The sequence below is a fragment of the Trichosurus vulpecula genome, chromosome 5 (genome assembly GCF_011100635.1).
Source record: "Trichosurus vulpecula isolate mTriVul1 chromosome 5, mTriVul1.pri, whole genome shotgun sequence".
In the NCBI taxonomy this organism is placed as follows: Eukaryota; Metazoa; Chordata; class Mammalia; order Diprotodontia; family Phalangeridae; genus Trichosurus; species Trichosurus vulpecula.
Window position 1 is genome coordinate 177315529 of NC_050577.1, and position 14680 is coordinate 177330208.

The following is a 14680-nucleotide window of genomic DNA, read 5'->3' on the forward strand; positions in this document are numbered from 1 at the left end:
GCTCAGAAGTTACTGAAATGCAAAGGAGGAGGAATGATGGGTGTAACAAGGTCATGGAGGAGATAGAAAAGGATGCAGATAGAAAGGCTAGACTTGGAAATGATGGACACATTTCTTTGAGATGGGAAAGAAATAGCAGCCAGAGGAATATACAGAGAAATTCTGAAGTAGAGAACAGGGAAGTTAAGGGAATTTACTTTCAATCTGCTTGAAATACGAAGGGGGCAAGGGTGTAGTTGGGGGATTAGGTTTGGGCAAGTACCATCAGGAACACAATAGGGAGGGAGTAAACATGAGATGAATAAATGAACTGCTGATTAATACCTGAGATTAGATAACGTGAATTTACTGTGGAACATATGAGCAAAAACTTCATGCCTTTCTTTAACAATGTTTAGCAGCCCTAGAGTGGCAGCTGAGAAAGTTTTACATGGGGCATAGCTAAGAATTTGTTTTTATTTTTTTGTCCAAGACCTTTGATTTCATGGGTGTAGGAAAGACTTGGATAGGAAATTCCCTCTGCTAATGCAGATCTATGTTCCTGACAGCTCTTTAAGATGATTATAAATAAATTAAAGAACAGTTGCTATTTTCCACACCAAAAGATCTTTTTCTTTAAGTCAAATATCACTAGATCTTTCAGTTCATTCTTGCACATAATTGTTTTTAATCTTTTCATCAAAAAATGTGCTGCAAAGACATAGAAAAAATATAGCTGACTAGGTTTCTTTGCATGTTTGTACCACTTTCTTGCTATATTTCTCCCATTCTATACTTGTGTAATTAGTTTTTAAAAAAATCTGTCAGACTTTACATTTGTTCTCATGAAAATTTAACTTACAGCTTCACCATATCTGTGAAGATGTTTGTGGATTTCAGTTCCACCATAAGAATCACTAGCTATCTCTCTGAATTTTATTTTAACCACAAATTCAGTAGGCGTGGTATCTGTTTCTGCATTCAACTCATGAGGAAAATGTTGCACAGAACTAGGCCAAGGTCAGAGCTCTGGGACATTCCTCTTGAGTGCTTTCAGCTTGACATTGACCCATGAACTCTTTGGGTGCAGATAGCCAAAGATTTCAGTATGCACATATCTTTATTCTTATATAGTCCATCTCTCCATCACACCTTCTATGAAATGGTAAAGGGCTTTGTCAGATGTCTTGCTGAAATCCAGTATGACATGTCTTTTGGCACATCCCTCTCAGAAAATATATATACATATATGAAGGGATGTTACTCTGGCATGAGTTACTCTTTATTTTTACAATCCCATTTTCAGACTTAAATTCCATAAAAAATATTTTTGCTCTTTTTTGTCTATATACCACTTTCACTTACAAATATATTCCTTTCCCTTCACTTCCCAATGAGTGATCCCTCATAGCAAAAAAAAAAAAAGGGGGGGGGGAAGCACTTAAGCGTAACTAGCCATCACATGGACTGAATGTGAGGTCAAGGTGGGTCATTATAAATATTTAGTGGTGGTTTCATTTTCCCCCTCATTTACATTGTTGCAGTCATTGTGTCTACACTTTTATCCCCTACTTCTATTTATTTCACTTTGTGTTACTTCCTGTGCTTCTCTGAATTCTTCATAGGTAACATTCCTTATGGCACAGTCATGTTCTTTTACAGTGAAGTTATTAATATTGCACAAAAGCTACTACAAGAGCTGGTAGACACTGGCCTTTTCCTAGAGCAAGCTTTGGTACAAGAGTGGGAAATTTCCTCTGAGGTTGTGTATGGAAAGAGCAATTTAAATTAAATTTTAAAATTAAAATTTAATTAAATTTTAATCTTAAATTGACAGCAATTATGTGCCAAGGAAAAAAGTAGGCGGAGGTGGGTTTTTTTGATGGAAAGGGCTTGCAAAATCTAGTGGTGGGTGGTGCATTTCTTGTTAGAGGAGCGGATTGTCTGAAATAGGGTTCCTTGGGCCAAACTTCATATTTTTTAAAATTGTAAGTACTTAATGAATCCATCTGAAAGAATATTAGGACAGTATATTGAATTATTCAGGGGGTTCACAATACATTTTTTATAATACACTGAAAGAGGTTTGTAGAACCAAACATGTTGGGAACCACAGCATTATACCATGCTGCCTGAGATATACACTGTTCTGCTGTATTAGAACAATTAATTTAAATTAATGAGAGTATTAAGGATGGTTGACAAGGGGAGTCCTCTTGATAAGCTCTCTGATTAAACTGGTGTGTTTAGCACAGTGCCTGAGGGCACATAATAAGGGCTTAATAAATATTTTTCGACTGACTGGCTGATTTATAAGGTATGAGCCTCCCTTTTGAGAGGGAAGAAGGTGCATCCTTTTCTTGCCTTTTCCCTCTTCAGACAGAACAGAGAACAGCAGGACAGAATTGTGTTGGGTAGTTGTAGAGGATAATCTATCCAAGTACAGTCTTCTCTCCCCAGGAACTGATAATGCGTGTCATGGGGCAGAAGTTCATGAAAGCTAAATGTGTGTACCCACAACTTTTTGAGCACATTTTAGAGGCTGGAGATTTGAAAGTAGATATTCCTAGGCCTAAACATGGCACCAGAGAAGGTATTGATAGAGTTCATGCAGAAGCACATGGCAGAAGCAGACATATGCTTTCTCACTTGGCCCAAGAGAGGAGTTCGTGGATAGTGTCCTTGCACACCAACCTCCTGTATAGAGAAGGAGGTCATTTAATTCCCCAGGCAGCATGATATAGTAATCTAGCCTTATAGTTAGAGAATTGAGATTTCCTGGGCAATGCCAGTCTTGGGAGTTGCTCAGATTATAAAAATGAACTGTGCATAGCCTTAAGTTGAAGAGTTTGGAATTCTGGCTGTTTAGAAAGAAGGAAGGGGATTTCTTGAACACTGTGCTTCATGGAGAAGGAAGAAGATTGCCAGTGTTGCTCCTTTTATTTGGAGAAGTTCAGTGGAAGGAGACCTGGGACTTGGGGATGAGATGGACTGGGGCTTCACCACCCTATTGATATTACAGTTAGTAATTTGTATGAAGGAAAGAGTGTAGCTCGTTGAGAAGCCTCTTTTTGAGCAGAGCTTATAGGCAACTTAAATGCTTTACATATTTTCTTTATCAGTTTATGGACCCCCATGAGTACTCTGCATCTTCTTTATTATCTGTACAGGGAAATAAAGGCTGTCAATTACTCATATTGTAACCTTGAGTGCTTGTGCTGGAGCTGGGGACCTATTTTATACATATTTATGGAAAGCTACATATGGGCTATACCTTAGCTGTATTTGGAAATTAACTGTAATAAGCTCCAAGTGAGGGCATAATAAACCAAAGAGAGAAAATGACCCTCTTGGATCAGGCCCCAGGCTATGATCTGATTCATGTAAGCCAGAGTATTTGAGACTCCTAGGCCACTGCTCACAAAAAACTTTTTTTTTTTTGAAGACAACGTTGAGAACAAAACAAAACATATATCCTTAAAAAGTAGTTCAAGTGTGTAAGAAGACACTAGGATTTAGTATTAACTTGTAGTGCTTATGGTTGAAAATAAACTTCATTCTAAATGAAAATATTCAGACGTTGAAATAGAGATATGATTTAATAGTTGTGTAGTTCTGTGTTTCATGTCTTCTCATCTTTCTTCTTTCTTTTAATTTTATGTTGATTTTGACCTTTTGCTCTAAGGAGTCAATAGTCTGTTCCCACAGATACAGCTTCCTATACCAGTAACCAGTCATTTCCTGTCTCTTAAGATAGTCAATTTCATTTTTTGTCATGTTATTCTCACTTTGTTCTGTTTGTTTCGACTTTTTCCTTGAAGAAAAGGTTTATGGTATATAGGAATTCCATTTTTGAGTAATCTACAAGTCTTGTCCTCAAACCCGAACCATATTTCTCTACATACTTTTTACTGCCCTGTACTAGTGCCCAGCCTTCTTTCTTCCCTCTTCTCTTTTCCCCTTCCCCTTCTCACCCTGATTTGAAATCACTGAATATCAATGTCTGTGTTGACTTGGTTTAGAGCATCTTATCAAGGTCATGGAATGTCTCTATCTTGGGTTGTGTGTGTGTGTGTGTGTGTGCGCGTGTGTGTGTGAGAAAGGATCACAAATTGAGAGTTAGGAGGAAATTTAGAGATACTTTATTTTTCTTATGAGGGATCCAAGACCAAGAGTGCCTAAGTGATTTACCCAAGGTCAACGGCTAGGAAGTGGCAAGACTAGGATTCAAGCCAATGTATTTTAATTCCAAATCCAGTGCTCTCTCTGCCCCACCATTCTATCTTTATTGTCTGTGATGGATGTTGAGTCTTAAACTGAGATTATTTTCAGCTTAATCCTTTTGCTTATCCCAATCATGGGTTAAAGATTAGATGACCAAGTATCCTAGGAAGTGGTTTCTTTTTATCTTTGGGCATACTATGTAACCAACTAAGTTGCTTCCTTTGTTAGTACCTCTAAGGAGAAGCTGTGACCCATGCTTTCCTTTACCTTAAACTTCCTCTGGTTCATTTCTTTGAACAATATGTCAAGTCATTTGTCATTGGACAAAGAACTCACATTTACAGTACTAACCATTAGTTTTTTGTCTAAAAGTTGTACGGCTTTTAGCATCTTTTGCCACCCCATCACAGTCATTATAGAAGGAGGGGAAGGACTCTCAAGACAGACTGAGGCCCATTAAATTGTTTTCGAGCAGATGTTTCATGGGTTGCTACGACCATAGGATCCATTTCTTTGTGGCCAGATTATTGGTGAGGCACCTTTTGTTTTTTATACCAAGTATAGACTTGCTATGTTCAATTCACTTCTTTTGATAATCCTTAGATTAGATTTTGGTTAGAATTTATGGACAGAAGGCCTTGCAATAAAAGGTGCTTTTTTAGAATTCACTTCTTATATATCATAAATTTGTTATGTATTAATATATTTAGAATCATATAAGATTTTGAATTTGTCATAATTGTAATTTAGAGAAAAAATCTGTTTTATAGCACCTACATCCTTAAGCGTGGGAGAAAAGGAAGTGGTGAGTTTGTTGTCTTGCTTTCTGGCATTCCGTTGACAGCTGAAGAAATTAAGAGTAATTAGAAGGCAGATGGACAGAGAGTGGTTTGTTTTCAATTGGAAATATGGATAAAATGCAGAGCAACGTATTATTTTGTGTCCAAGTTATATTACTAATGTACCATTTGAAAAAGAATCATTCTACACTTGATATGCATGATATAAAAAATAGTACAGTGAAGTATGACTTGGTTTCAAAGGAATACAGTTTTTTAAAGCTTATCTTAATATTGTCGAAGATTCTTTTTAAAAAATTTAAAAAAAATATTTTTTATGCAAAACACTCTCATAAATAGTCATGTTGTGAAAGACTAACTCTATTTCCCTCCCTCCTATCCTGTCCTTTATTCAATTTTCTCCCTTGACCCTGTCCCTTTTCAAAAGTGTTTGCTTTTGGTTACTTCTTCCCCCTATCTGCCCTCCCTTCTATTGTCCTGCTTTTTTATCCCCTTGCCCCTACTTTCATGTGGGGTAAGATACCCAGTTGAGTGTGTATGGCATTCCCTCCTCAAGTCAAATCCAATGAGAGCAAGATTTACTCATTCCCCCTTACCTGCCCCCTCTTCCCTTCCTACAGAACTGCTTTTTCTTGCCACTTTTGTGTGAGATAATTTACCCCATTCTATCTCCCACTTTCTCCCTCTCTCAGTATATTCCTCTCTCATCCCTTAATTTGATTTTTTTTAGATATCATCCCTTCATATTCAACTCACTGTATGCCCTCTGTGTCTCTCTCTCTGTCTCTCTGTGCATATATATATATATATATATACACACACACACGTATATATGTATGCACACACACACACACACACATATATGTATGTATGTATGTATGTATGTATAGTCCCTTCAGCTACCCTAATACTGAGGTCTCATGAATTACACACATCATCTTTCCCTGTAGGAATGTAAACAAAACAATTCAATTTTGGTAAGTCCCTTATGATTTCTCTTCCTTGTTTACCTTTTCATGCTTCTCTTGATTCTTGTGTTTGAAAGTCAGATTTTCTATTCAGCTCTGGTCTTTTCACTGAGAAAGCTTGAAAGTCCTCTATTTTATTAAAAATCCATATTTTGCCTTGGAGCATGATACTGAGTTTTGTTGGGTAGGTGATTCTTGGTTTTAATCCGAGCTCCATTGACCTCTGGAATATCATATTCCAAGCCCTTCGATCCCTTAATGGTGTAGCTGCTAGATCTTGTGTTATCCTGATTGTGTTTCCACAATACTCAAATTGTTTCTTTCTAGCTGCTTGCAGTATTTTCTCCTTGATCTGGGAGCTCTGGAATTTGGCAACAATATTCCTAGGAGTTTTCTTTTTGGGATCTTTTTGAGGAGGCGATCTGTGGATTCTTTCAATTTCTGTTTTACCCTCTTGCTTTAGAATATCAGGGCAGTTCTCCTTGATAATTTCTTGAAAGATGATATCTAGGCTCTTTTTTTGATCATGGCTTTCAGGTAGTCCAATAATTTTTAAATTATCTCTCCTGGATCTATTTTCCAGGTCAGTGGTTTTTCCAATGAGATAGTTCACATTGTCTTCCATTTTTTCGTTCCTTTGGTTCTGTTTTACATCTTGATTTCTCCTAAATTCACTAGCTTCCACTTGCTCCAGTCTAATTTTTAAGGTAGTATTTTCTTCAGTGGTCTTTTGGACCTTCTTTTCCATTTGGCTAATTCTGCCTTTCAAGGCATTCTTCTCCTCATTGGCTTTTTGGAGCTCTTTTGCTATTTGAGTTAGTCTGTTTTTTAAGGTGTTATTTTCTTCAGTATTTTTTTGGGTCTCCTTTAGCAAGTCATTGACTTGTTTTTCATGGTTTTCTTGCATTATTTTCGTTTCTCTTCTCAATTTTTCCTCTACTTCTCTAACTTGCTTTTCCAAATCCTTTTTGAGCTCTTCCATGGCCTGAAACCAATTCATATTTTTCTTGGAGGCTTTTGATTTATGCTCTTTGACTTTGTTGACTTCTTCTGGATGTATGTTTTGATCTTCTTTGTCACCATAAAAAGATTCCACAGTCTGAGTCTGAATCTGAGTCCATTTTCACTGCCTGGCCATGTTCCCAGCCAACTACTTGACCCTTGAGCTTTTTGTAAAGGTATGACTGCTTATAGAGTGTAGAGTACTTTGTCCCAAGCTTTAGGGGCCTTATGCTGCTGTTTTCAGAACTACTTCTACATAGCAAGTTCTGCTACACCAGTGCTCCTCCTCCCCCAAGAACTGCCAACCCGGACCTGACTCAGATCTTAAGCAGGCTCTGCACTCCCCCTCCAATCTGCTGCTTAATTCCTCCCACCTGGTGGGCCTGGGGCCAGAAGTAACTGCAGCTGGAAGCAGCCCCAGAGCTGCATCACTTCCATGCCCGTGGGACTGAGGCCAACCTTGCACTCCTTTCACTCTATTCTAGCTGTTCTACCCACTAACCTTCTCTGTTGTCTTTGGTGTTTGTGGGTTGAGAAGTCTAGTAACTGCCACAGCTCACTGATTTAGGGTGCTAGGGCCTGTACTGCCCAGCTCCCAGTCTGGTTGGTCATGGCGCAGCCCATGCTGGGCTGTGCTCCACTCCATTCCCAGCTCCATGTGATAGACCCTTCCCTGTGACCATCCAGGCTGTCCTGGCCTGGAGCCCTGCTTACCTCTGTTATTTCGTGGGCTCTGCAGCTCTAGAATTTGTTCAGAGCCATTTTTATAGGTGTTTGGAGGGACCTTGGGGGGGAGCTCACTCAAGTCCCTACTTTCCAGCCACCATCTTGCCTCCGCCCCCTGTTGAAGATTCTTTAGCAATATGTCCAAAATAGATTTTTCACTATTTCAATTAAATTCTTTACAACATGCTAGTATACTTTTTTGCAGATTATAAATGATTGGATCTTGAAATTGAACATTGCATCTTAATTGCATACATTTTCATGTGAGTGATTTGTAAATTATTTGCTTTGAGCATCTATTTGGTTTATAAATATTAGAGTTCATACATCATTCCTAAGCCAGTTGCCTGAATGACTTTGAGAGTTTTGGATAAGAAGCAACCTATGATTGCTGTGGATTTTGAGTTCCAAGATAAAACAAAAGGATCCAAGGAGAAGTTTGCTTGTCTTACAAACTGTTTCTATCATTTGTCTTCTACTTTGGAAAAATATTTTCTCTTTACTTTCAGGAGAGGCTAAATGCATATTTAAAATATGTATACATACATAAATATATGCGCAAAGTCATCAACATCAGTTTTTGATGAGAGATATTTGTTTGAGATAGCTAGGAATATGGCATTTTAGTTTGGGGAATAAGAATAGCACTGAAGTATTTTCACTTGGGGACATTGGAGGCAACATAATAAATAGATCCTGAAGGACAGAATGACCCAAACATATGGTTGGCTGCTGCTGTACTTCCTTGTCTCTATAATGCCAGTTATTTTCAGGTGTAAAATCTTTTTAATTTTAACAATTTCATTGAGTTCAATAACTAAAAACTGGAAAATAAAAGCCGTGTTATCTTAAGAAGCTAATATACCCGCTAGGGATCTTGGGAATTTCAGTGTTGTAGGAATATTTTTTTTTAATCTCCAATTTGCCAAATGGTCACGTAGAAATAATTTAATTTTCCTGTGCTTTGATTTTATCATCTGTGATGCTCTGAATAACACAGTCTTCTTTAGAATGCATTTATGGGGATTTTATGAGAGGAGATCAAGATCATATTTGTAGTACCTTAAAGGAAGCATATTATGTACAAGGAAAATATTATTTATGCTTTACTGTAATAGTAAGATACTGGGCTCAAATAATATTATCGCTAATTGAAATAATATCTAACATCTGAAAGTTATGGTGTTGAGCCTTACTCTCACATATTAGATGCAGAAGAGTGACTAATTTCTATTTTATCAAGTTTCTTTTTATTGGGTTTAAAAAAATGCTGAGTGTTTTTATTATTCATCTTTTAACTCCTAGGATTCTGCTTGTGATACCATATGCGATTACTTCAGGGCTCCTGGTGAAATAGAAATATGTTTTTTGAAACATCAGTCTTCACAAAAAAAAAAGCTTAAAAGAGTCTTAAAAAATAATATATTTATTTCCTAACTGTGACTAGTATCTACGATAATGAGTAAGCAACCACATTTTGTGCACGTAGAGAAAAAAACCTAGAGGGCTTCAGTTATAGGCCTCATTATGACTCTTTCCTATGAAGACACAATTTTACACTTTAAAAAAAAAATTACCCTGACAAGTTTGATCAGTGTTGAGATCTTGGAATTTCATATACACTTATATACAGAACTGTCTTTAACTAGCTTGGAAGATTTAAGGTACAAATTCCCTTTCTTAATTATTAAGATGAATAAATAATTTATAGTTAATTTCTTATAGTGAAGCACTGCAGCATTTGGAAGGAGCGCTGGGTTTGGATTTGGATCTAGGTTCAAATTTTGCCTTTATAACTTATAAGCTATGCCTCTTAACCTTTCAGGACTTCAATTTCCTCATCTATAAAATTAAAATGTTGGATTAAATGGCCTCTAAATTCCCTTTTAGCTCTTGAGCCAATGATACTATGGGGAGAAAGAAAGGAAATACAGTGAATGAATGTATGAATAAAAAGCATTTATTAAACGCCTGCTATGTGCAAGGCACTGTGTGAAGTGCTGGGAATATGAATGCAGTCAAACAGGACAGTCCTTGTGCTCAGGGAGCTCATGTTCTAATAGGAGAAGACAACACATACAGAGGAGCAGTGGCCAATGAAGTAGGAGGGAAAGATGATTGGAGTCATATCATAGGACAAATGATTGACCTTTCCAGGCATGGTAGTTTCATTTGATTACTTTTCTTTGAGTTAGTGTTGATGGAGGGGCTAGTGGGAAGAATGTGTGACATTGCATGGAGAAGTATATGCTGGGGACTGGATCTGGGAAGATAAAGTGAATGCTCACCAATCATAGCCCAATGATCCAAGGGCAGGGATCTGTATTCTGAATTGAAAATGGAAGCTGGAGAGGCACAGATGAGCCTAGGAGACTGCTTTCTTCATAATTTGGTTAGTTTTTGTTTCCTTTTGGTCTGCTTATCTTTCTGCTGCTATTCCTTTTTTCTTTTCTTTTCTTTCTTTCTTTCTTTTTTTTTTTGAGACAGAGTTAAGTGACTAATAGACTTTTTGGTTGCATGGGTGTGACTCCTTTCAAACCCTGGGATTCAAGGTCCTCTTTGTTCTCATTCCAACCAACCTTTCCAACTTGAGCACTCATGTTTCAATTATATGTACCCAAATTCTAGTCAAATTGTTCCAGATTCCTCTCTCATTGTACTGTTCTATGTACCCAAATTCTAGCTAGACTATTTGCAGTTTCCTGAACATGCCCCATTTGGACAATTTATGGTGACTGCTCAATATATATTTAATGAATTATTGCCCTTTCGTCTTTCATTACTGTTCAGCCATCCACTAGTGTATCCTTCCTCCTATCCAAATCACCTACCAGAAACCACATTATTATTTGCAACTTATACTTGTGCACACAGATCCTAGCCATCTTCCTTTGCTTTATCATAATTGTTTCCACATCTCAACTAGATTGTCTTTCTGGTCAAGATTGGCAAATGTGAGTGAAGAACCCAATGACATGCTTTCATACCAAGATCTCCTACGACACAGCAATGTGCTGTAATACCTAATATGTAGAACCTTGCACATTTTGTGGTTTAGTCTTTCTAGTCATGACTGACTCTTCATAATGCCATTTGGGGTTTTCTTCACAAAGATATGGGAGTGGTTTGCCATTTTCTTCTCCAGTTCATTTTACAGATGAGGCAACTGAGGAAAACAGAGTTAAGTGACTTGCCCAGGGGCACACAGCTAGTAAGTGTCTGAGGCCAGATTCGAACTCAGGAAAGTGAGTCTTTCTGACTCCAAGACCAGCATTCTATCCATTGCACTACCTAGCTGCCTAGCTTGCACGTAGTGAGCACATGTTAAATGCTTACTGAATTGAATTGTTTGGGAAATCACAGTGACGTGTGGTATAGGTGGGTCTCGTCTGAAGATAATGAGTAATGGAAAGAGGCCACTTAAAGTACATCTTAAAACAGCATAATATTGTAAAAAGTGCGTGTGTGTGTGGGGGAAAGGTTTGATATGAGCTTTGTCCTGAACAACAAAACTAAAAATTATGAAAATAAGCTTATCTTTTATTTAACAAAATCCAAGCTATAATTGCTATTATATATTCATTGTTGAAAGGAGCAAGTATTAATTTCAGGGTGACAAAATTTTGTAAAAAAAAATTATGGCAGCATGATACAACATCTTTTATTTCATGTTTGGACTTTTGTAGCATGATCATAAGGAGGGTCCTTGTTACAGAAATTTTCGAAAGCGTCATCATTTTTCCCAAGAGCCCCTTTCTTAATCTTTTGATATAAAATTTTGAGTAACATCAGCAATGAGAAAAGACATTGATGATAGGGGTAGTGACAGGTGATGGGAAGAGGGATGGGAGGGATGTTAGTATGGGGACCAAATGTGTAAGCGAGCAGTTATTTGAATTTTCCGTTGGAATGATAACTTTTGTTTCCATGTGCAACCTAATAGAGAGACAGCATGATGTACTATATAAAGAGGCAGTCTCTGTGTTGGGAAGACTCAGTTAAGTAATACTTCTGACATATGCTCACTGTGTCACCTAGACAAGTCACTTAAGCCCTGAAGGCTTCAGACAACTCTCAAGACTGAAATGTTCATTATTGTGCTATGAGAAATAACAAGCAGGGTAATTTCAGAAAAACCTGGAATGTCTCACATGAACTGATGCAAGGTGAAGTGAGCAGAACCAGGAGAACATTGTACACAGTAAGAGCAATATTGTATGATGAAGGATTGTGAATGACTTAGCTCTTCTCAGCAATACAATGATACAAGACAATCCCTAAGGACTAATGTTGAAGCATACTATCTGCCTCCAGAGAAAGAACTTAGACCATATGAATATAGACTGAAGCATGCTTCCTTCCTTTTTTTTGTTTTGTTTTTTGGCAGGGCAGTTAGGGTTAAGTGACTTGCCCAAGGTCACACAGCTAGTGCATGTATCAAGTGTCTGAGGCTGGATTTGAACTCAGGTCCTCCTGACTCCAGGGCTGGTGCCCTACTCACTGCGCCACCTAGCTGCCCCACATGCTTCCTTCCTTCCTTCATTCCTTCCTTCCTGCCTGCCTTCCTTCCTTCCTTCCTTTTTGAGTCTTCTTGTACAAAATGAGTAATGTGGAAATGTTTTCCATGATTGCACACATATACATTATATTGGATTATTTACCGGGGGGGGGAAGGGAGGGAGAGAAGGTTAGAATTTGGAATTCAAAAATTTAAAAAAATGTTTAAAAATTGTTTTAATGTAATTGGGGAAAAATAAAATATTATATAAAAAAGACTAAAATTTTTCACAGTTGATGAGCTGCATTTCTAGAAGGGGTTTCCTCATTAGGAAACTCCTTATTCCTCCCTATACCAAAGAAATTGCATGTCAGGACAAAAGCAAAATCTATTCTTGTAACTGGTAACTGTGAGGACACAGATAATGAGGATCCTCTGTGTCAGTATTGTTTCCAGTTTACAAACAAGGAAAAACTAAAGTGCAAGAATTGAGTGAAAATATCTAGTATCACACAGCCAACAGGTGAAGAAGCAAGGACGCAATCCCGAGTCTTTTTACTTCATGGGGTTTCTTTTGGTAATGGGTGAGACCAAATGACCCAATCCACCATGCATTATTTGCAATGTCTTTAAAGAGAGATCAGAGAATTGACTAGGGAGCAAATTGGTGCTACTTATTAGGCTATGCCTGTCCATATACTAAAGTTTACAGATTCCTGATTCAAGGCTAATAAACTGATGAGGCAAAGATTTTCATCTGGATTTTGCATAGAAGCTATACACACACACATTTACGCACATATATTTATATGCACACATATGTAGATATATATGTATATATGTGTATATGTGACATATATTATATGTCTGTGTATATTACATGTATATGTGACTATTTCATTTTGACTCTTCTCTGACCAGCCCTTAGTATGTAGGTCACTCCCTGATATTGTTTTTGCTTACACATAGTTAAGTGTCCTAGTTTCATCACTTTTAATTAGCCAACAATTAAAAACCTTTGGCCACTCCCCGGTTGACAAATGATTTTTCACAGGTTATTTCCAATGCCATGGTTTTCATTATGTTGGGATCAGTGGGGGTGGTAATACTCATGTATACTTAATGTGTAATGATGCACATATAGCATGTAGTCCTTTGTTGCCTGGCTTTGCAATCCTCATCCTAGAAATGTGAAGTTGATGAACTATCTGTGAAGATCATTCTAAGGACACACATATAGAGAGAGTTTCAGAGTTCCCAAAGCACTTTATTCGTAGCACTCCTGTGATCTGGTTAGTGTGTCATCATTATCATTATCATCTCTATTTTGTAGGTGAGGAAACAGACTCTAAGGGTAAATGGCACACAGATAGTAGGTGACTAATCTGGGATTTGAGTCTAAGTGATTTTGACTCCTTAGATGTGGGTTCTTTCCATTAGTCCATGGTTCCTCTCAGTGTCTCAAGCCCTTTTCTCCTTTCCTCTACTTCCCCTTTAAACAATGCCAACTAGAATTTTTGAAGGAGGAGGGAAGGAATAATGGATGAATTTTAGAGAGAGAGAGAGAGAGAGAGAGAGAGAGGGAGAGAGAGAGAGAGAGAGAGAGTGTGTGTGTGTGTGTAGGGCTGAGAGTACCAAAAAGGGCTACGAAGATAGTATTTGCTTTGCAATACCATTATGTGTTGTGTCTTCTTGACATCTCTTGATAGGTTATTGCTATTGTCATTGAATGAAAAGAACAATTTCCCTCTGTCTTATAGCTCTATTACTTAGGTTTATACTGTTCCATACTTTTAGTTGGTGAGTTTTAGGTTGAATTTGGAATTATGACTTGATTATGCTTTCTCTTGGCCCAATGTGACTTCCTGTTTTATAAAAAATAACTTCTAAGAACTCTTAAAGGAATCTCTTGCATGTCTGGAAGCTCTTACAAAACCACATTTTAGTAAACCAATGTGAATGCATCAGACCTGATGTCTAAAAATCAAGGAAGAACCATAGTGCTGGACTAAATAAGCATTTATTTTTGAGGAACTTAGATCATGTAGATGTGGTAAAACTTAGGGAATGTCTGCCCAAGATGACCAAATCAATCTGAAGCCACTATTTTCATTCAATTTTGGTCAATTACACTAGTTTTCAAAGGGCTATTTTAGTATAAATTGGAGTTTACTCGGTGACACATTGATATTTGTGCTTTCCAAATGCTGTTTCAGAGCAAAAGTTTTAATTTGGGTATCTCTCTGGTGTTACCACTCTCTCCACACCTCTGCCTCTTACAGTTACCTGGTTTTCTTCAAAGCTTAGCTCAAGGGACTACTTGTACATGAGGCTTCTTCTAATGTGTACAGCTGCTAATTCCTTCTCAGTACATATTTTGTGGGGCAGCCAAGTGACACAGGGGTTGCTACCTGGTGCATTGGACAAAGCACCGGTCTGGAGTAAGGAAGACTCATCTTCCTGAGTTCAAATCTGGCCTCAGA

The 14680-nt window shown here is 37.7% G+C and overlaps 1 protein-coding gene across 1 annotated transcript in view; it reads left to right on the forward strand.

Annotated features, from left to right (window-relative positions):
• ITPR2 (inositol 1,4,5-trisphosphate receptor type 2) overlaps positions 1-14680 on the forward strand; it is a 545841-nt gene that overhangs the window by 67148 nt on the left and 464013 nt on the right. The window lies entirely within an intron of this gene.